This window comes from Numida meleagris, chromosome 3 (assembly GCF_002078875.1).
Source record: "Numida meleagris isolate 19003 breed g44 Domestic line chromosome 3, NumMel1.0, whole genome shotgun sequence".
NCBI classification, from domain to species: Eukaryota; Metazoa; Chordata; class Aves; order Galliformes; family Numididae; genus Numida; species Numida meleagris.
In genome coordinates, this window is record NC_034411.1 from 44,946,461 (window position 1) to 44,968,991 (window position 22,531).

General features: G+C 36.9%; 1 protein-coding gene across 2 annotated transcripts in view; it reads left to right on the forward strand.

Moving 5' to 3' along the window:
- The window catches only part of PRKN (parkin RBR E3 ubiquitin protein ligase), a 712,245-nt gene that overhangs the window by 189,094 nt on the left and 500,620 nt on the right, over window positions 1-22,531 (forward strand). The window lies entirely within an intron of this gene.

Here is a 22,531-nt window from a genome sequence, read left to right on the forward strand (position 1 = left end):
ACAGGGTGTTTGTTCACTTGTTATGAATATTTATGTGTCATTAAAACTTTTTAAAAAGATCTTTTTTAATAATGTACAACTGAGACTGCCTTGCTAATGTTTCAGGGATCTTGGCTTGGTCTTCCATCAGGACTTTCAGAACAAACTTCAGTCATACATTTTTATCTTTACATTGCAATTACTGCGAGAGTGTCAGAAGCTGTGATAAGACTCACATTCTCAATTGCAAGCACTAATTATGTGGTCTCAGACTCAAGTGGCACAGTAATCATCATCAAGCCCAGTAACTAATGATAATAGATGAAAACCTGCTGATCTTCCAGCTGCCAGTGAGGATGAGAGAGATTATGGAGGCAGAGTAGCAATTTCTTTGTTTAGGAGTGCATTGGACTATGAATATTATCATAATAGTTTTCTTCAGCTTTCAGTATGAATAATAATAAAAGTAGTCTTATCTGAATTTAATTTAGGTACCCCAAATCCACACTTTAAATATACATTATGAAAGTTGTTTAACTAGAAACTCTGTTACCTTGAGAAGTGTTCACATACTGTAAAATCAAAAAATGTTTAGAAAATTGTACTGTAATGTTTTGTGATTTTTCTATCTTTAGTTTACTCAGTTTATATTTGACAACTTAAGCCCCCTTTTTATTTGCTGTTGTATTTATTTAAGAAAAATAAGGCTCTTATTTAGTCAAGTAAATTATGAAATTTAATGCTGCAACTCAATTAATGCCAGCGGGATTCAATGCCATTGTAGAATTTCAGGGACTTGTAAACTGAGAGTAGAAATTGGAGTTTTTATGAACAGAGCTGCAGATCCTTGCTTGGGAGAGTTTTAGTAATATTTTTAGTCTTCACTTGAGGATTTTGGAAGTATGTATTTAGTAATACGTCATCTCTTGAATTACATTAAGAAATAGTACTGAAACTTAATGAAACCTTCTGTTTTGGAATATTGAGCTTGTGTCACTCTAAAATTGAATAGAGATAGAAACAAATTTTGATCTCGAAATAAGCTGTTATTTTGAAAATCGACTGTTTTCTCATCTATAGCTGCACGATAGCAGAACCACCAATTTACTTAAACAGAAGCAAAAGTTGCAGCATTACAAAGAGATGTGAAATAATATATAAAAAATACACATGTGAATACATCTCTGCAGAACTGAACTTTGACTGCTTGACTAGTTAGGCAATGGCTTTGGTAGTTCCAAAATTTTGTCTGGGTTTTATACAAAAACTGGTATATCTAACCAGCTACTAATCCTTGATGTTTGGGGTGTGGACTTTTTTCTCCCCTCTTCTGCACTACACATTCAACTTAGTTTCTATTCTGAGTTCAATTTTGATTATGCACTGAAAACTTTACCAATGAAATGCATGAACAGGAGCATAAAAAAAAACCAAAACAAAACAAGCAAACAAAAAAAACAGCAGTTTCCATTGAGTTAGTACAGTATTGGTTGTAAGGATAGTCTTTTACAGCACAGAAGATAGACTGTAGTGTTGTGATCCAGGCTGAGTATTTGGGGATTTGGAGAGTGGAGAGGAAGTATCATAAATGTTTGCCCTATTCTTACATGACTACTATTTTCTGTCTACAGGCACTATTGAAAATAAGATTGCTAGGCTAGGTGACATTTTGGCTGGTTGATTTTATGTTTTTATTTGAAGGAAAACTAGGACAGCGTATACCAGAATATGAGATTTTGAGGCTAGCTCTTTGTTTGCTTTAAGGATGTAGCTCAGCCTATTTGTAAGACAAAACTAAAATACACAGACTGCTTACTGTTCAGAATCTCAGTCTCAGCTGGAAAATTCTAATGTTTTTGACTTAAATCACTGGCTGCATTCTGAAAATCATGTCCCAATGGTTTCTGACACATTTTCTTAAAAAAAAAAAGTATTGTACCATAACTTGTACCAAATGATAAATATATATATTTTTAAATGGACAAGAGCAGGGAACAAGAACAGCAACAAATCTACCTTCTCAGGTCTTTCCAGGATGTTTAATGTCTTCTGAACATAGACCTCTATTCTGTTGTGGTCAAAGACTCCCTGTGTGCCTACAGGATGAACTGTAATATTACAGGTCACTAAACGCTTAATAATACCTTACACTTGTGAAGAGCTGTTGAAAACTGACAATCTCAAAGCACGTTACCAAGTGGGGAAAACGTTGTTTCTCCATTGCATGAGAACTGTGGCAATTGAAAACGTAGCTTTCTAGAGTCATTGTTAGATTACTGTTACATTAATTCATACAGTGTTGTGTTGGATTGACCAAACAGAGTACTCGTTTTTAAAAACAAACAAACAAACAAACAAAAAAACAAAACAAAACAAAAAAAACGACAACAATTGGACAATAAGAGTAAGTGAGTCACAGAATGGCAGGGCTACCATTCACCAGAACAAGCTGCCCAGGACCCCATCCAACCTGGCCTTGAATGCTTCCCCATCCTCACACCGCCCCTCCCCCCCACCGCCCTCTGGGAGCACCAGAACAGGCCCAGCCCTGGCACTGGACATCTCCCTGTGAGTGGCAATGGGCTGAGGCTGGGCGGAGAGGTGGGCCTGTGGGGGGGCAGGGCTGTGAGGAGGTGGAGCCTAGCCCTGCTATTGCCTCATTGGGGCTGGGGCTGGATGCCCAGCTGATATGAGGGACCTGAGCCTGGGGGAGCCCAGGAGTGGGCAGTGATAGGCAGAGCTAGCGGTGCCCCCGGGGCTCTGGAACCAAGAGGCGTATTTAGAGATTTAATTAATGAATTTAAAACACAAAGGCTTCTAAACTGTCTCTTAATTAATATCAAAAGATGCTCTTCTGGAGATTCAAATAAGTATTATTTTTCCCTTTGCACTTGGTTGGACTTGCCACTAGTAATGCAGGAGCACATTCTTTTTAATGCCATCCAGATGTTATTTCAGAGAACAGTCTTTGAAGGAGTGCCTGATTTGACTTTTTTTGTTTTTGTGGGACTGCTCTTAAAATGAGCAGAAAAGCTGTTGTAGCTGCCAAATTCCTCACTCATTTTCAGAAAATGTTGGCTTGGCATTATTTGAATAATGGGAGTTAAGAGTAGGAGAAGGTATTTAGTAGGCACACATCAATCATTTTCACATTTTAATAGACTCCATATTCATACTACTGTTCTCATGCAAAACATAAAATTAGCATTTGGTCATGAGCCTCTACCAGTTCAGTGCTTAACAGTTGGCGTTGAGTTATGTGCCAGATGGATGGTTTTAACTTTTAGCAAAGGAATGGCTATTTGGGTAAACTGCCCTGTGTTTCATAAACGTACCACTGAGACATCAAAGGACCTGTTCTGTACAAGGGTTGAAATAGGACAGGAAAATAATAAGCTGAAAAATTCATACCACCAAAACCTTAGCTGAATGCTTGAGATTTTTTGACATGTTAAGACCATCCCTACAGCAATAATAGATTCTTCTAATCCTGAAGCTGTTTATAAAACGAGAGATCATAAATTTCTCTCAAATGGAAATTCAGGATGACCAATCTTTTTATGTGGGTTTTTTCCTTTCTTTCTCCACTTCACATTTGTATCTTCTGATCTTAGAGATGTCTAAGCCATGTTGAAACAAATGGAAAAACACCTTCTGAGTTTAGTAAAACAGTGGTTTCACCTACACAGAGCTTTTAGAACATAATGAATACATGTGGAGTCTAGAATGAAGTACTGTAAAGCCTTGATCTCAGGGCACAGCTATTTATCTTGGAAAAATTTATCTATAGCCACCTTAATTTTATCTATTATTGCATGAAATACAGGTTGCTTTATTTTGATTTTATCATTTTATTATATAGATGTATTTGTTGTTAACATAAAAGCAAATAAAATTATAATTATAAACTCTTCATTCCATTCAACCGGAAGAGATTTTTTTTGTGCAATTGCTCAAATAGTGAAAATCCACGAAGGAGACACAGAATATGAAGGCTGCTCTGAAAGTAATGCCTCCTGTTTATTTCCACAGAAACTGCAACAGATACAAAGAGCACAGTAACAGTATTTTATAGAGCAAATTCTTGACTACAAAACTATTTTTCAACAGTCACCAATATTAACTATGCGTTGTTGCCAGTGATGAACAAGAGCCTGCATGACATGCACGTAAAAATCTGCACTGCCTCACTGTGCTAACGTCTGCTATTTAGTCTTCATAAAATTCAGCAAGCATCAGTGAATGTCGGTGCCGTTTTTTCCACATGGAGGAATTCAGTGACACACCTTTGCTTCATATGCACTTCCATATAAGACACCATTTTGTCAGACTGCCCCTCTGCTGTCATCTGCCACACAGCAACAGCATGTAATGGAATATTGGTGGGAAGGTTCATCCTGTACTACCGTACCACCACCATCTGCCTCTTATGTCATGCGTCAACTTAATAAAATAGGAGGCGTTGCTTTCAGAGCAGCCCTCATACTATCTCACAAATAATTATAGAGAGGATTTCTAAAAACAGAGTGGTTTGTGGGAAGCGTTTTTGCAGAATTGTGTAGGCAAAGAAGAGAAATTGTTTCATGCTGAAACCTGAAGAACAAATTGAAAAGTTTGTGTGATAGGATAGGTGCAGTCCTAAGATGAAAGACTGAATCATTAGATGTGCAGCTGGTGAATTTATTATATTCCTTTGAGATAACTAGAGAAAATACGAATCAGTGTTAATTGTGGTATATTACTTTAATTGTATTTAAGTAATCTCATGGTTCAAACTTTTTGCTGGTTTACTGCAGAGAGTTGGAAAAAAAAATCATTTTTATGTGATGCAGCTATTGGGAGTTTTGCACTTTCTTTTAAGGCATTGGAGGATATCCACAGATAGAGATGGCATACTGGTCAGGGGAGCCATAGTGGTTCTCTGAAACTTCTCAAGGAAGAATTTGTTTAGTGTGTCTTGCTTAGGCACTTAGTGACATGACTAAGATGAAGAAGGAATTTTCATCCATATTACATTAGATTAGACTGAAGAGATTTTCTGCTCTTCGTTTGTTTCATAGTTTACTACTTCTCATTGAATTACTCGTATTTCTCTGCCTAATAAATTCTCTTCCAATGCACATATAGAACATATATATATTTTCCATTATTTATTGGCACTTTTTGTTAAGTGTGACTTTTGGTACATACATGACTTCTGATTTCAAGTTTGTTTGTGGAATAAGCAGTGAGGAAGAGTTCTTGCTTGAGGAGTGTGAAGGGCAAAGGATGCTTTTCCTTGTATATTCTTCTGGATAAATAAATATTAAATGGTGTTCTGTTATAGTGAGGGATTGCATTTAACAATCAGGTAGTGCCAAATAGCAAAACTGAACTCAGTAGGAAGTTTTAAATCTCTTGAAACAATTTAGTCAGCCTAATCTAATTAAGTGACACTGAATATATTGAAGTACTTCACCAATTTTGTTGATATATTTTTCAGTAGAGTGTTAACCATGCCTGAAGGAGTCTGGTAAAATATATTGAAATTACACAGTATAATCACATCTGTGAAATTCTTGACAATATAAAACTTTCCAGAGAGCAGTTGTCAGCCTTTTGCTATCCCCTGGCATATTTTGAAAAAGGCTTCAACCTGATGAATAACATTCACAGTATGAGTTATGCTTCTTTGCAACTTGTGAGCTTGTCATATTTGATTCTCATGAAATGTGTTGGTTCTCCACTGAAAATATTCTCACCATCTTTTTCTGTCCACTGGTCACATAAGAGTCTGTAGTTTAAATTCCCTTGAGATGATGAGAATCGTAAGTGTACATCTCTTGGGGAAACTCTTGTGGTTATCTTTTGTCATGTCTAGTCTTTCCATCCATCAACTTAATTTTTTTTCAGCAAAATTGTATGTAAATTTGTTTTAGTAATGTGAACAATTGTCTCCTCTCAGAAACTGTAACAGGATAACCTGTGGCAGTATAAATGTTACTTGAAAATCAAACAATAGGGTTTTTATTGTGGTCCAACTAATTCTTCTCTTTTCTTGTAAAGAGCATGTATACTAGCTTTTAATGGAATTCTGAACATGGCAGGAATACAAGAAGGAATTAATGTATTTCTGGAATGTATTTTTTATTTCGACATTATCAAAATTATTAGTAAACTGAATCTATATTTAAGATGTTTCTTGTATTTATTGCATCCAGTATACTGTTTACATCTGAAGTATATGACCCATATATTGATTATATGATCCATTATTATAAGATATGCAAGTGTCTTAAAGAGGAGAATTTTAGATGCTGAGTTTTTCAAATGAAACAAATACTTCTCCTTCAAATACTCAGTGACCTGTGCTAAAGTATCCTAAAATAGTTACCTCATGTAGGAGGATAAGTGAAAATAAACGAGCAATAGAGAAGCTCGCTAACACAAGCAAGAGCTAGATAACTTCCCTTCTCCCCTCTTACCCCGCACAGGCCCCAAATGAAAGTCAAGTAATCAAAAATCAAGAAATTGATATAACATGTATTTGTATAATAGATAAAATTATTTGTATTATTTTCAACATTTTCTTGTCTAAAAATACTATAGCTTATAGGAAAAACTATTAAATATGTCAAAATTAAATCATAAATGAGTCTACATATACGAAGGAAATCTTGAAGAATATGCCATCCATTGTAATATTTACTTAAAAGACCTTTTTTTTTGCAGCATAGACAGGATATATAAGTAATTTCAAGAAATATTTTGTTCGTTCCTCAGAGAAGCCTACTTTCTTGTATGTAATTTGTGTCATGTTGACTTCTAAATAGAAAATAGAATAGAATGCAATACAGTACAATAGTTCAGTTGGAATAGATCTTCAAAGGTCACCTAGTCCAACTGCCTGACCGTTTCAGGGCTAACCATAAGTTAAAGCATATTAGTGAGGGCGTTGTCCAAATGACTGTTGAACACTGACAGCCTTGGAGCATCAACCACCTCACTAGGAAGCTAGGAAGTTCCAGTGTTTCACCACTCTCACAGTAAATTTTTCCTCATCTTGTCTGGACCTCCCCATGTGCTTTCACTTCCTTTCCCGTTCATTAAAGAGTACCTTCACTGATTCGAGCAATCATTTCATTGTTTGTGCAGCTGTTTGAATTTACTCATGTTGGTAATGCCATTCATTTCATTTACTTTCTTCTTGGTTAAACATATAGTCATCCAGGGACAGTATTTCTACCACATGCATTACTTTGTTATGGTTTGGTGCTGTTGAAAAGATGACTGATGAAAAGTAAGACTAAATGAATGTCCAATTATCATAAATAGGCTACAAGTGTAACTCATACATTCTAAGATATTCTTTGAACAATTAGCAGAAATAAGTAGGGTGTGACTTTTTATGGCAGTTGAAAGAATATGGGTAAAATGCAAATCATAGTTGTAGAGCTCTTGGGTTTTGTTCAAAACAAGGTATATGTGAGAGTAAATTCAGTGGAAATTATTAATTTATTATAAAATGGAAACCCACTATGGGGAATGCAGTTTTTCATATTAATGAAGTTAAAGATACTGTAAAATATTCTTTGGTCGTCATTTTGACAAGTTAGTTTAGTTTTAATTATATTTACTTCACTGAATCACTGTAAATGTCCTCTCGGGTGTCTTGAAGATACTGTACTGAAGATGTAAACCTACTGATCATGCTGCAATCTTTAAGAGTAGGAGTTGTTCCTAATATTCTGATACCACAAAGACTTTGTATGTATTGCTTTGCAAATATTACTGTGTTTATTTCTGAAATATGTGATGATGCCCCAGGCTGACTAGAAGATGATTGAAGTGGATTTACCTTCATCTCTTTCTGCGGCAGAGTGTCTGAAGAAGAAAACTTTTCAAACCCAGTAACCCTCACCCATTCACCACTTACTCAACACTCCAGGTTTATATTTGCTTATAATTCAGATTAATATTTTATGTTAAAAAAAATTCAAGATGTTCAGGGGAAAAAAGGAATGGAAATAAAAGCAGTTTATAAACATCTCTGCACTTTTCACACTGTATCCTTGTGGATGGGTTCTTGTTCCTGTTAGCTGTCAGCCAACTTAGTTGTTTCTTAAGTGACAACAGAGTTTTACTCCACAACCTCTAACGCTTGGTGAATCCCTTCTCCTTTTAGCAGTCTCTTTCCTTTACTTGATCCTTCTTGTTTTTCTCCTGATTTTTCTTGTCCCTGACACATCTTAGATTGCGCTCTCTTCAAACTTTTCCTTGTAGAGCATATACATAGTTCCTGTCCACACAGGATTGCTCTTCCTATGTGTTTGATGGGGCTGACCATCCTGAGCTAAACTAAGCAGAGACTTGAATGGATTAGTGTCTGTCATCTTGAGCTGTAGCACACGTAGTTTCTGTAAGATGAGTTTGGGAATTCTGTTTGGAAGCTGTAGTTGTGCATTTGCTTCTGAAGCTATTTTGTGAATAGTATTGGCAGTATGATTAAAGTTTGCCACAATGCATGTTTTAATCTAGACCATCTTGGTAATTCTGTCACAGTGGAAGTGCTGAACAAACTGCCCAGCTAGCACAGGAATGAGTGGCTATTTGCATGAGTGACAGGATGTCTGCTAAAAATGGTAGTATACCCAAAGCATGAGGTCTATTTAGAAGAGTAGGTTTGGAAGACACTTAGCTGACTAGAAAAGGTTTAGACCCTGAACAGTTAAATTTACAAGAAGAGCCAGAACAGAGAAGTACCTATTAGCCAAGACTTTCAGCACAGCCAACTGCTAGGCAGAGCGATAAGAGCTGACTGTTTTTTCCTGTCTGCAGATTAGCTTAAACAGATTTAAGCAGGAACATCTCCCATCAGCACCATGTGCTGCTTCACAGGTTGTACGTGTAAAGAAATTCATGCTACTTTGCTCCCACTGCCTTGCCTGATTCAATGAATATCTCTGTCTGCTGATATTGCTTTCTTCCTCAGTGAGTTCAGAATCATTTCTTTATTGAGTTGTTTAACTTCTGAAGATGTTATTTCTGTAGTGTGAAATCCCACATGAGGTCACAATTTCCAGAACTACTTCTCCTGTACTACCTAACTCTCCTATAACACGATGACTGCTTGTGTCTTCTGACTCCACCACACACATGCAGGCTGCAAAAAAAAATTAGCATACAGGCACATTCCAGTAAAACATGTGAATTATTCCTGGCTATTTTTAATCAGATCTTTAGCATTTTTAATCCAGTTTCAAACTAGTTATGACAGACATGCATTTATTTTTCAGTTCACGCTGTGCTGATCTGCATATGCTGTAAAACAGAATTTATGGTAAACAGAGTGTTCTTTTGGGGAAAGATACTGCAAGAATCATACTGTTTTCTCAAGATTGCATTTATGGAATGTCTTTCATTTTATGGTTTGATTTTTGGGTGGTCCTGGGTGGAGCCAGGAGTTGGACTCAGTGGTCCTTATGGGTCCCTTCCAACTCAGGATATTCTGTTACATTCTATGGTTTTATTTGCTGCATCTTTGGAGGAAATAACATGTCTTGAAAACTAACTTTGCTCAACCTCTCAACCACCTTTTCTTAGACGTAGTCTCTGTAGTAGCTGAAGTAAACATCTTCCTTTTTAATGACGGACTGTCAAAGTGTGAAGGATGTAGTGATATGCTCTGTTATCCTGGACACCATTGGTATAGTAAGGCTCATAGACCAATCAGAAATAGCTGCTTAAAATCATGTGCCCTGCTCAATTTTTTTTGTGAATTAGGGTACTTATTTTTCTATCTGTACAAACGTGCTTGTGTTTGCACAAATCTGTCCTCACCTGACTAACACTTGTGCTTTAGCAGAGCTCTACTGCCACAGTTTCTAAATCTAGTGTCATATTGTGACTGATGTCTAAAATTGGGGCATTTTTTTAAACAGAGGAACATCATTATTTTTTAAGTTCATTATTGGCACTTTTCCTTCAAATAGTGGCTGAGGAGGTTTTATATCAATGAAGTTTTATAGTTTGGAGAGCTATTTCAAATCTCTCGAAGTCTGAGTATTAGGGACCTCAGGCAAGAACAATTCTCACTGGTTAAGTAGGAGATTAGAGCTGAGGTCTAAGATTTGCATAATGTGAAAGTGTACACCTTTGTAAGTATCATTAATATTTCTGAGTCCTTAGGCAATTAATAAAAGGACAACTTTACATTTATCCTTTGGGTAATATTTTTAACGTAGCAATATATCAAAATATTATTTGCTTAATTATATTTGGCTTATATTCCCTAATTGCATTAGGTTTTTTTGTTTCTTGAATGGAATTATCTTACCATCTAAATAGATTTTAGTGGCAAGGCTGATGCTTCCATAAAGGACTTATTACAGTCCTAATACTTTTAATCTTCAAGATCACCAGGCACATAATACTATAGATCTTTATTTTTCTCTCGTGAAGTATATCATATTTTGGGGCAGCCTCTGAAGGAACAGATTATTTTTAGCACTTGGCTGTGACACTCAGTGTGACTTTTAGTGTGACCCTTGGTGATAGGATTCTCACATCTTTTTACATCTCAGGGAGCTCCAGATGGTGATTGCCTTATGTCTTGCAGACCACAATCACCAACTTGTACTCAGTGCTGTTTTAAACGTAAAGAAACCTCAAGATTCTTTATGTAAATAATGGGTCAATGGCTATAACATCACAGAAGACTTGTAAGTCTGCCCACATTAATTTTTTTTTTTTTTTAGGGGAGGTAAGAGTAAAGTGGGATGACAAAGATGGAACTGAGGGGTTAGTGAAATACTATTTCATCTACATCAGTTACTATAAGTCTCATGGTTTGATGAGTCAGTTTTATGCATAAACTGGAGTCTTTCTCAGCAGCATGATTGAAATCATAAAGCATTATCATTGTCAAAGTAAACACTTAGATTTCTGAAGCATTCCTGTGCCGCGTAGATGTGGTGTGAAATAATCTAATGTGTGTGAAATATGACATATTAAAGTCATAATGTTTCATGCTGATGTCAAGGAAATACACTATTAGGGAAACCAAACCCAGTAATTTAAGGTATGCTTCCATATATCATAGAAATGAGAAGTTAAACATCTTCATTGCTACTTTAGGTCTTGAGCAAAGATTGGACTGAAATTCTGGCTCACTGGAGAGAGGGAGGGATTTACTTAACAGTAATGTACATATATTATTGTTTTTATTTATCTAGCTGTGTTCTTATTTATATAGTTCTGTTCAATCAACCTCATCTTTTGATTAAAACTGTTGTCACTAATCTTTAGAGCGGACATAAAAAGGGTGACCTGAAAGTTATGATTTTTTTTATGTTATCTTTTAGAATCTGTTGCATTTATCCTGCTTTGTTATGTCACAAGTATTCTTAAGTTTTCTGTGATTCTAGCTGGATTAGTTTTTATCCTTTTTGTCCCGAACTACAAAGTCTCTTATAACACTTACCAGACTGCCGCCTAGGTGTTAGTTTTTGATGTTATAAAGAAGTGCATTGTATATGCACAGTATGTGTTTTCCATCATTAGCTATCTAGGCAGATCTCTGTGTGAGAATATACAGACATGTATGGATGTTTCTTATTAGTGGGTGTCCCAGAATTGTGGTCTTTGAGTCTAAAGGATAGGACAGACTGAGGAGTTCTTCTCAGACTGCTGTTGGGCCTTTCTCCTCTGTCAGATCTGTCCTGAATTCATGGAGATGAGCAGTTCTACAGTGTTTACAGTATGTCAGTAGTGATCTGCCTATTTATGTATGTATGTGTGTTACTAATAGGTGCTGTTAAGGATCCTGTGGTGATAAGCACACAGCAGCCTAGAAAAACATATTTAAGACATTTTCCAACACAACGTTTTTGAAAGGAAGAATAAAGGGTTGAATGGAGATTTAATACCTGGAGGTGACCTCTTTCAAATGCCGCTAATATTCTTTTAAATGTTACTATCTCAGTTATCTTCAACCCTGCGTAACTTGTGAGGAACTGTATTGGCCAGGTTGTATCTCCTTGCAACTTGAAGCTCACAAACAAGAGGATCTTGCCATGCTAGAGAATGAGTGAAAAAGAGTGTGGATTCCTAATTAAATTCTGTCCACAAGTATGGGAAGTTGGGGCAGTTTTGCCAGAAGGTACCTCAACTAGGTTCAGATGGTTTCAGGTGCGACTACTACTATGTTTGTGGCAGCATGGAGCTCAGTATGGGGACTAATTTATTTTACTTTCAGGTCCATCAGTAAGAACTTGCACTGTAAATAAAATCATGATATACTGTCAGAAACTTCTACTCTTTTATAGGAACAAGGAGAGCTCTAGCTGTAGAAAGCCCTTGAAATCATTTTCTCTTACAGTGTTAAATTGCTGTGTGTTAATATAATTATGTACGTGGGAAGCAAATTGAGGGTAGATGTTGTCTCATGCTGCTGAATCACACTGAGTGCAAATGCCAAGGGATTATGCCAGGAATGTGGAATTTTTTTCATGTACAAAGATCTATTTATATGTTGCTCTTGCACAAAATATACAACCAAGTTAATACCAAGAAAGTAGTTAAAAGCATTAGGGCAGAAAGATAGGTGATTCTAAATGATTCAGGAAGTAGAGAATAAGGATATGGGTTCATATAATCAGTTCACTTTTGATAGTAGCAAAAATATTAATATGTAGCTTAGTAATTGCTGGTCGCAGTGTTAATTTTTTGCTAATATATGGAGCTCTTTGAGATTTTTCTCATGAAACTATATAATATAGCACTTTGCTTGCTGTTTATTTTCCCTTCTATGTTGTTTGTTATCTCTGTGGGTTGGATTAACGTTTTTATTTTGCTAAGCGGTGTGATAAAATTGGCAGCGGAGAAACTGTTGTTTGGTGTGTATTCAGCATTACAGTCATCTTTGGGCTATGGAAACCATACTGTTGAGAGTATTAGTAATTACACCCTTTGCTTTGTCTCCCTGGGGAGCCCAGCTATGGAGGAGGCAGGGGAGGACACTTTCCAGCAATCAAAAAGTTGTCTGTTTACAAACTTGAGAGGTTTCTTGGCAGATTACATGAGTAAATGAAAGCAAAGAGGAAGCTGGATATCATATGGATAAGAAACTGCAGTTAAGTGACCTGGCTGAGCTACTTGTAGGAGCTACTTGTACTGTAGTAGCTCATTTTGTCCAACTCTGAGCTAGCCAATACTCTTCACGCTATTTCCCTGCTGCCTTCCCTACCATGTGCTCGAAGCGCTCACCTCTTGAGCAGGTGGAACTCTTCTGTGATCTGGTGCAACACACTAATCCAGCAAAACTGGCTCAGTTTGTGTCAGGTTTGTTTTTGCCTGATTCCTTCATTATGTGTCCAGAGAGGACTGTAACAGTGTGAAGGAGGTTTTTGGGGAGCTTAGAGGGTCCACAGGGACGTTTGTTGGTAAGTGTTTCTCCTGCAATGAGATTGGGCTGACCGTTCACAAGAATAGGACTATGTCTCATGAGATTTTGTTTGTTAGTGTTACCAAACTGAATTGCAACGGTTTGGTCATATTGAGAAATCACGAGAATGGTAATTGCTGTCAGTCAGGAAGTTAGAAAAGCGCAGCTGTGCAGCACTGACTCAAGAAAACTTAAAACTAACACTTTTATTGAGGTATGCATCTATTTAATTTTTTTCTGTAGTAATTACCAGCATTATGGGGAATTATGAAACATTAGAATGCTTCTGGCTTTGTTAAGAGGGAGATGTAGTATTGAAAGAAGTTACAGATGCTTTTGTTGCTCATGTATGTATAACAGGTGCATTTATTACATATTTAGAAGCAATCTTTCTTTTAAATGAAAACCAATTCATCAAATTATGATCACATTTGTACCTTTCCTCTTCACCAGCTTAGCAGGAATTTCTATAGACCTGTTTCGAAGGTTTGGTTTTTCATGTCTTTAGCCATGCTGACAATTCTGAAGAAACAACTGAAGGAAATACTAGCATAAATTTAATGTAAGTAAGATTAAAACTTCTTAACAGAGTGATTCTTAAGATGTGGAACCAATTAATGTAAGAACCATTTGATTTCTTTGTCTTTCTCTTCTTAAGCTCCATACTTTGGCTTCTCAAAATATTCTTGACTTGACATTTCTACTTTATGGAATTAAGTAATATATCAGTTTTATTTTGAAGAGTTGAACAGATTGAGTTCTCTTTTTAATTTGTACATTGTTTTTCCCACTGGTTGGATTACTTATATACTTCACCCCTACATTCTTCCAATATTTTCATACAAAAATAGAGATTAACATTGTACCCATTCTAATCTACACGTGTACTGTACACAGAGGGAAAGATTCTATTCCTAATCATATTTTATCATCTATTTATTGTACCTCCTTCGTGGATCAGTTTAGCCTTGCCTCATAGCTTTGCATTAGGACTGCTGTTGTTCACTGAGACCTTCAAATTCTCTCCAGAGCCGTTGTTGGATTGGGTTGAACTGAAGCGCATTTAATCTGTGAGCCTTGATTGCCATGCAGTTTTGCTTGTTCTATTTAGGTACCTTGACTCATATAGTTTACCATTCTTTCCACCTTTATGTCACACAGAAATGTCATCTGACAAGAGTGTATATTTGTTAAAATACTGTTGATTACAAGTAGCAAGGCATCAGTCCTTGTACTAGTGACTTTGGAAAGATTCCTATGTTGTTTTGATGCTGTGAGTTAGGTGAGAGTTCCCTGAAATGGAGGCTTTGGTGGCAATTTTAGGTTCATATAGGAATAGGAAGGTGCCTTTTACCTTCTGTCTCTCATTCCCAGCTTTGTCCTGCAGCTGCATGCCTTTCACTAAGGTTTATCTTAACTGTCATTGAATCAGTGAAGGAACTGTGCAAGGCTTTAAAAATGAGAGAAGGGTGTTATTTCTGATTAGATCTCTCGTGATCAGAGGGCAGCTGATGCACTGAAACACGCAGAGCATGTGGGAGGAGGGGCAGCTCATTAAGTTGGCATTGTTGGCAAAGGTGTCACTTTCTCAGCCAAACTGTTCATTCCATGCTAAAAAAAGAAATGCTTTGTTTAGAAAAAAAACTACTTCTCCATAAAGTCTTGTTGACCCACATGAATGGTATGTCTATTTTTAAGGGTTTAAATTAAACTACATCCTTTGTAGTTGTTTGAACTTCTTTTTCTCCGGATTGATAGCCAGTGACTTGTCTAGTAGTGGAGTAAGCAGATTATCTTGCTAACTCATTTTCAGCATTACAGAATAGAATGCTTTTTTTTCTTGTGGTTCTGCACAAATTAGCATAAGGAAGTCAGAGATCTTTACTGTCAGCTTCATTAGAATCCTAGAAAATAGACTGTCCAAGTCTTTTGATATTTTAAACTGTTACAGATGTTTCGACATCCTCAGATGTTAATAAGATGCAAATTGCTTCCACGTCCTTATATGATATAGTAACTTCTTCATTCTTCTCCTTTCCAAACAGAGGAAAAAAAAGTTCATTTTTTGCATTAAGATTTTTTTTGTCTGACTCTCTATGTGAGCTTATGCCACTTATTGAATCTATTTTGTGTTACAAAATACTTGTAAAAGCCCTACCTATGAAATAGATTTCATTTTTATATATTTTGTATCATGTGCATGAATTATTCCATCAAGTTCCATGACTTGTTTTATTATGGGCTAGAACACCCATGTGAATAGAAATAATTTCCTCATTTCTTCCATCCTCTTTTTGATTACATCAGTCTCGGAGAGATTCAAATGAGAAGCGTGCTACTTTGGCCAATCATTTCAAACACTCTGTTTCAGAGTAGAGAGGAAGATTTAAATTCTCTTCCTGACATATTTGCCAATCCAGCTTTTAATAAGAATTTAATAAAGGAAAGTACATTTGATCTAGTTTCTTCATGTTATATTCAGTTACATCTAATCTGATTGTAAATGAAATAAATAATATATTAAAATTCAAAATACTATATGTTACTCATGTTGTCCCATATACAGCTGAGATAGACCTGTTAATTAGACCAGGAATTGAAAATTTCTCAGTTACTGTTATAAATTTACTTGGTGTTTCTTCAGCAGTCAGTTGAACATTTGGTCTCTGATCTACACTGAACATTTGAAAAGGTCATAGAGTATACCTCTATAGGTATACCTCTGTAGGTCTGGAGTATATCCTATACCTCTACATACGATTATATGAAAAAGATAAATATTTCATCTATTAACCCTACTAACTTACATTGTCAAAGCTGCAGTGACATTTGATAGATAGGAGGTTGCTATGACCTTCTAAAGTAGTGATATTATAACACGATGCCTACAGACTTTCTAGATTTACATTTAGTTGTCTCTTTCTGCCTCATCTACTCTTTTTCCCACTTGGACTGTGGATCCTGAAAAGCCTTTTCTTGGATATTACTCTGGCTTTGTCCCTCTTTCTTCCTCCTCTTGTATATCAAATCAGCCATGAATTATTTTGTTATTTCTGAAAGCTGCTAATGCAATATTTGGACTGATGAAGACTTCTTTCTTTTACTGAAAGAAATAGCCACATCTTGAGGTAATAATGCAATATTACATTTTTAAATATAAAAAATAATACAATTTTACTGACTTTCTCCCTGAAATAGGAGACAATAGCTCTTGTCAAATAGAAAAGAGAAGAAATAAATATTACTAACTGCAAGAGTATAAACCAAGATATGGAAAAATCAGATAAGTTCTTTTATATTGAAGTGCCTTGATTCCTGTTTTAAATAATTCCAGCATTGGACAAGTAATAGAAAAAAAAGCTTGTGTACGAGAGGACTGGAACAGGAGGAAATAATGCTCGCAGACGTGAGTGTAGCGGACCTAGCATTTCTGTCCACGGATTGGATCGTGATACCAAGAAGATGATCAGAAGAACAATATCTGTGTATGGATAGTGTGCATATGCTGGCTAAATCTGATCTGCTGCTTTGCCTTGATTCACTTTCCTGTATGGCTTAGGTACAGGACACATCATGTTTAGCCCTAGGAAATATTTGGATTTTGTTCTGAGACTACCTGAGACTCAGGAGATGTATGTGTGTAAGAAAGAACAACAAAGTCAGCCGATGTTACCATAAAAACAAGTGTAATTTATGGTGCTGTGCATCTGTGCAGTGACTCCTATTGCCCTTAGGTTGCCATAGGATGTGTATACAGACAGGTGTACAGAACACATCAGCTTACCCCTGGGCTAAAGCTGTGTCCTCAACATAAGAATGCATACTGTGGGCATGATCATGTTTGGGCTAAAAGAAGGACTTGTGCCCAGGTATGGCATTCAGAGCAGTCTCTTACAGCTTCCATGGGCAGGAGAATTAAAGCTGACGTTCCCATACAGAATACTGTGAGTTTCTGCCATGCTCTCCTCTATAATCCTCCTTCTTACAGTTCCCTTCTCCGTTGCACATGGTGTTTGCACAAATCCCTTTAAGCATAAACCAGTGTATAGTAGCTGAAGGGTTTACCAGATTTGGTTCTGTATTTTCTGAACTGCATATATTATGCAGAAGAACAAGGACTAGATTGTTACTTTTTAAAATTGGGAAGCTTAGCGTGCTTTAATCTTCTAAGTCTGTTTTATTTATTTACTATTTGTTAACTGATCATGGATCATCCCATAAGATGTCATATCAGTTGTGGGGAAAGTCACAGGGAGCATAGAAAAATGCGGTTATATACTGTATGACATAACAAATATATAAAAGCATCACACTGTGGAGCATGGTGACAAAATTAAAGAACTAAAAAACACTTGACATAACAAATTAAGACATCCAGCTGTTAGAACACAAAGTGCAATCAGTGACTGATATTCCTAGAAAAAAGTAGCAGACCCTCCTGTTTTCTGTCTAGCTACTGTTGAAGGTGTATTATGACTTTGCTGTCACAAGACTATAATTTTTAGGCTTGCTTTCTAAAGAGATGAAGCTTATTGTTATTGCACTATTTTTTTGTATGCACACTGCCTGTTGAACCACCCATCTGTGCAGCCACTGTGCATTCTGCCAAATGGTGGGGTCAGGGGATGCATAGGCGCTCTGAGAAATGGAGTAAGATCTTTGGACAAAATGGTGTCCTGACAGTGTTGCAGATGGGTGGAGAAAGCCATCAGAGGAATGCACAGGGAAACTGTAGTCATAAAGGTAGGATCAGTGGGTTGTGAAACCAAAATCTGTAGGAAATCAGCCTTGGTTCATTCTTCTCTCCATGATTTCTTTGTTGTATTTGGTGTATTGGAAAGGGAAGAAAAGGTTCAGCAGTTCCTTCATAACTAAAGCTCTTAAAAAGATTTCAGACTCCAAAATAATAATTGATGTGTGAAGTGTTTAAAATATAGTTCACAATCATATTCTATTCTTCTAAATTAATAAAGGTTCACGTAATAGATTGTGTTTAGCCCACTGCGTGTTGTCTCATATTTACTCTGGATATATGGGATGTGACCCTCTTTGCTGCTAATAAATGTGATCTACGTCCTATTCAATTTACATGTGAGCAGCAAAAGGCAAACAGCTTTTTCTTACATCTGATCAAGTTTTTTGAATTATTTTTTTTTTATTTCCTCGACTCTCTTCTATATCCTGAGTAAAACAGATACACTTGCAATTACTGCTGTTTCCATCAGTTTCAAACACAAACAGGAAACTCTCTATCAGAGTGCTTCCCCTGAATAACCTATTTTCTGTTCTCCTTCACAGAAGAATTAAAAACACTCCAGCCTGCGTGTTCTCAGTAAGGGACAGACAAGTACTACAGAAGGAAAAAGCAAAATTTCTGTCAAGTTGCATTTGTCTTGAAGTAAAGTAGGAACAGAAGAATGTGCTATAACCTGGAAAGGATGAGTTAAAAATTGTTTTTAGAACTTATTATAGATGGCCCACATGATTTATGATATAGCCTTTAATGACACAGCCGGACTACTGTTTTCTGCAGACCAGTGGTGGGGGTGGCAGCAGAGGGTGTGGAGGTGGGAGATGTTTATGGTAAGCTTTTCAGTCTATTTTTTCAACTTGCTACTCAATAGTTTTTTTTCCAGGACTTGTTTATTTCACAGTATTTAAGTCTCAAGGTAAACATACAGAAAATTTGGAATATCCAGTTAAGGAACACCTCTAAAAATTAAGTAACCAGCTTAGCAGAGCACATATCTTTTTAAGGCAGCATTCATTTGCTTTTCTGTTATGAGCAGTTAGGGAGTTCAAACCTAATAGCTACGCTTCTAACTCATACATGAGAAAGCTTCATATGTCGTTGGTCTCCAACCTCCAGTTAGAAAATTTTTCCTGTTTTCATCAGGGTTGAATGGAACATGTATAGCTTAAATGATTGAATTTGACATAGTGAAGCCTTTTCTACAAAGAAAAATGATAATTTTCTTCCTATATATTACTTTCACCTCACCTAAGAAAAAGTCTTTACCAAATTTGCTGAACTATCCTGTAGACATCCTGTCAGATATGTATGAATAGTGTTTTAAAAAACATGAGGGATAAATATAGATAGCATAATAGGAAAGAGTGGTCAGATGGGGCTGGTTTTGAGAAAGAACTGTTCTACTTCCCTGTCTGCTTGTGACCCTCTAACCTCCCCTACCCCTACTTTAACCTACATACACCTTGTGCAAAGCAGCTAAAAAAACATGAAATACAAAATTTCATATGAAAAATTTACAGCCTGTTATCATCTTATATGCCTGGCATGTACTTGCTTTTTCTTCTAACAGCGAATACTCGCTTCTTCATCACCTTCTGTGTGCCCTTAATTACTGTGTATCTCTCTCTTCCTGTAATTCTTTGCTCCAGAACCAACCCCAAGAAACCATTATCCTTTCTCCATTATTCTCCTGGCAAGCACAAGTCTGCTGCTTTTGTGCTCAGTAGGGACAAATCAAAACATTCTTCAGTAGTCAGAAATAGGGAGTTTTGCAGCTTTCTCTCTACCCTGGAGAGGGCACATGTCCATATACCAGCTTGCTTTTTAGGAGCTCCATTGCTGTGTGTTGTCCTCAGTGTACTGTGAATTTTGTGTTGCGTGAAAAGGGCAGAAAACTTTGGCAGGAAATAAACCCCTTTTGCATTCCAACTTGTCCTCAGATATCAGAAGGGTTGGGAGTAGCTGAATGATGTGCAATTCAGCAGTAGAAGTCTGGCTGCATTCAATATATGAATATCATGATTATGGATTCACAAATAGTGCTCTGCCCAGTTCATCTCTCATGACCACTCTTAACAAATTTGGCCATGCCCAATGAGAACTCTCATGGCTAGACTAGTGAATTGTGCAGTTTATTAGAGCAACAAATTAAAGATTCTTTTGGATTGCTGCTGCTAACTGCATTGTCTGTAAAACATGTGAGGTTAACTAAGAATATGAAAAATATGGCCAATGATAGACACATTAAATTATGGAGTAACTTTATAGAGATTTCAACATTTCTCAGGGAAGCATTCAGTATATCTGACTGTGTGAATCTTATCCAGTAGGTGTCCCTACAGGGGGGAGAGAGGCTCAGTTTATTGACTAATCTCGGCTTTTCTGTGATGGTATCCTTCCACCTCAAAATTACTTCTCTCTTAAGCCATATTTATACCATTTTCTTACTTTCAGATGGAGCTTGAGTGACTCTAGTTAAACATACCTTTGTCTTGCAAAGACATGTTTTTGACAGAAAGGTAAAGAACTGCTGGCTCAGAGAAACAAGTTAATTTATCAATTCCAATAGTATCACCAAGTCTCCCTCCCTGGAGGATGACCATAGGGTTTAGCCACAGGACCTCCACTCTGCTCCACAGTCTGTGTTGTTTTTCTTGTTAGAGTCAGCATACCAGGCTCCCCGGGTTTTTGCTACAGCTAAGGTCACAGGTCACATTGCTTAAGGAACTGGAATAGATCATCCACTGTATTCCACCTTGGAGTTTTACCTTCTCTCAGGAGGTGGATATTTCAATAAGTAACCTCCAGTAAATATTCCATATCTTAGAATGGCATTTATTTGTACAAATTAAGGATCTTGTCCAGAAATGTTAAAATGCTGGTTGCTGTCGAGGTTTATCATGAGAAAACATATGGTGTTTGCACAAAGCATTTTTTTTCCTTACAGTCCTAGATGAAGTATGAAATGAGCTTTCAGACAGAGTAGCGATCAACCCATTTCCCAAAAGAAGTCAAGTTTCAGGGAAATTTTACCAAATTCAGTTTATTGGTTAATTTATTGGTCATGTATATAATGATTCTTGTTTGAAAATGCTTGCTGCTTTTCCTTTGCCTCTCAATCACTCTTGGTGTCCTTGCTCTGGCAAGGGTTACCTATGGATGGCAGTCCCTCAGAGATGTCATTGCCCTGGCACGAGGTGGCTCTGGGCTGCAGTCCCTCAGGAGTCTCCCACCCTGGCATGGCTCACAGTGGGCCATAGTCCCTCATGCTATGAATAGTCTCCCTTGGCATGGTGATTTTACACTGAACAGTGCCTTTGGACATGTTTCCTCCAGAGCACCTTTAGCAGCACAACTCCAGCTATCTCCTCAGTCACGTGCTTCGAGCCATTTCTCCCCAGGAGCATCTTCCTTGGTAAATATGTTGGAGCTGTATTTGCTCTGGGGCAATGCAGCCAGTTTTGTCTGGCTGCAGTTCTGACATGCCATATGCTTCTGTCATCTGATCCAGGGCTGGCTGGGTCCAGCTGTGACTGACACAGGAGAGCTTGTGGCTGCTTCTTGGTATGGTTCCTCACCATGGGCTCCACTGCAGAAACTCTGCCAGACATGCCTCACAAAAGAGAGGCTGAAAGCCCAAGCTGTGTGTTCTGTTGGTGTTTTGATAATGTGCATTGTCTTTCGAGGCTAATGGACATGTCAGAAAGCTATGGAGAAGTAAATCCCTTGTTATATCTTCATTTTTCTCTTCTAATAAATATTTGGCACTGGAAATATTCCTTGGAAAAAGAGATTTTAATACATTCATGTGAACATGCTCACATGCTTTCCTCCTTTGTCACTATAATGTACAGAGGATTCATTACATATGTGCCTGTTATTTGGAGCTCTGCAGGGTCACAATACATCCTTCAGATTTACTTATTTCCCAACTGATGGAGATGCAGCCACATTCAAGTATAAAATAATATTCATGTACCTTCCGTCAAGAAAGGAAAAAAAAAAAAAAAAAGAACAACGAAGGATAGAGGGAAGCTTCTCTGGTAAGGTTGAAATCAGAACAAGATTACTTTTGATAAAAGATTGATGAAGAGGCATTCACTGCTTACATGAGAAAACATTTGTGAAAACAATTGATATTGAAAGATTTTGATAAGATGTGCGAAAAAATCATTAATATTTATTACTTGTTGCAAAATTGATAGACAGCTTCTGCATGATGAGGTCATGAAATATGAGATTGGTTCAGGCAAATTCCTCTGTCCTCTTTCTGTTTTGATATTAGTCTGCCTCTCTCAAACTTTATATAATGTAATTTTTCTGTCATTTCTTATACAATACTTGGGTTCCCATCTGGTATGACAGTAGGCAAAAGA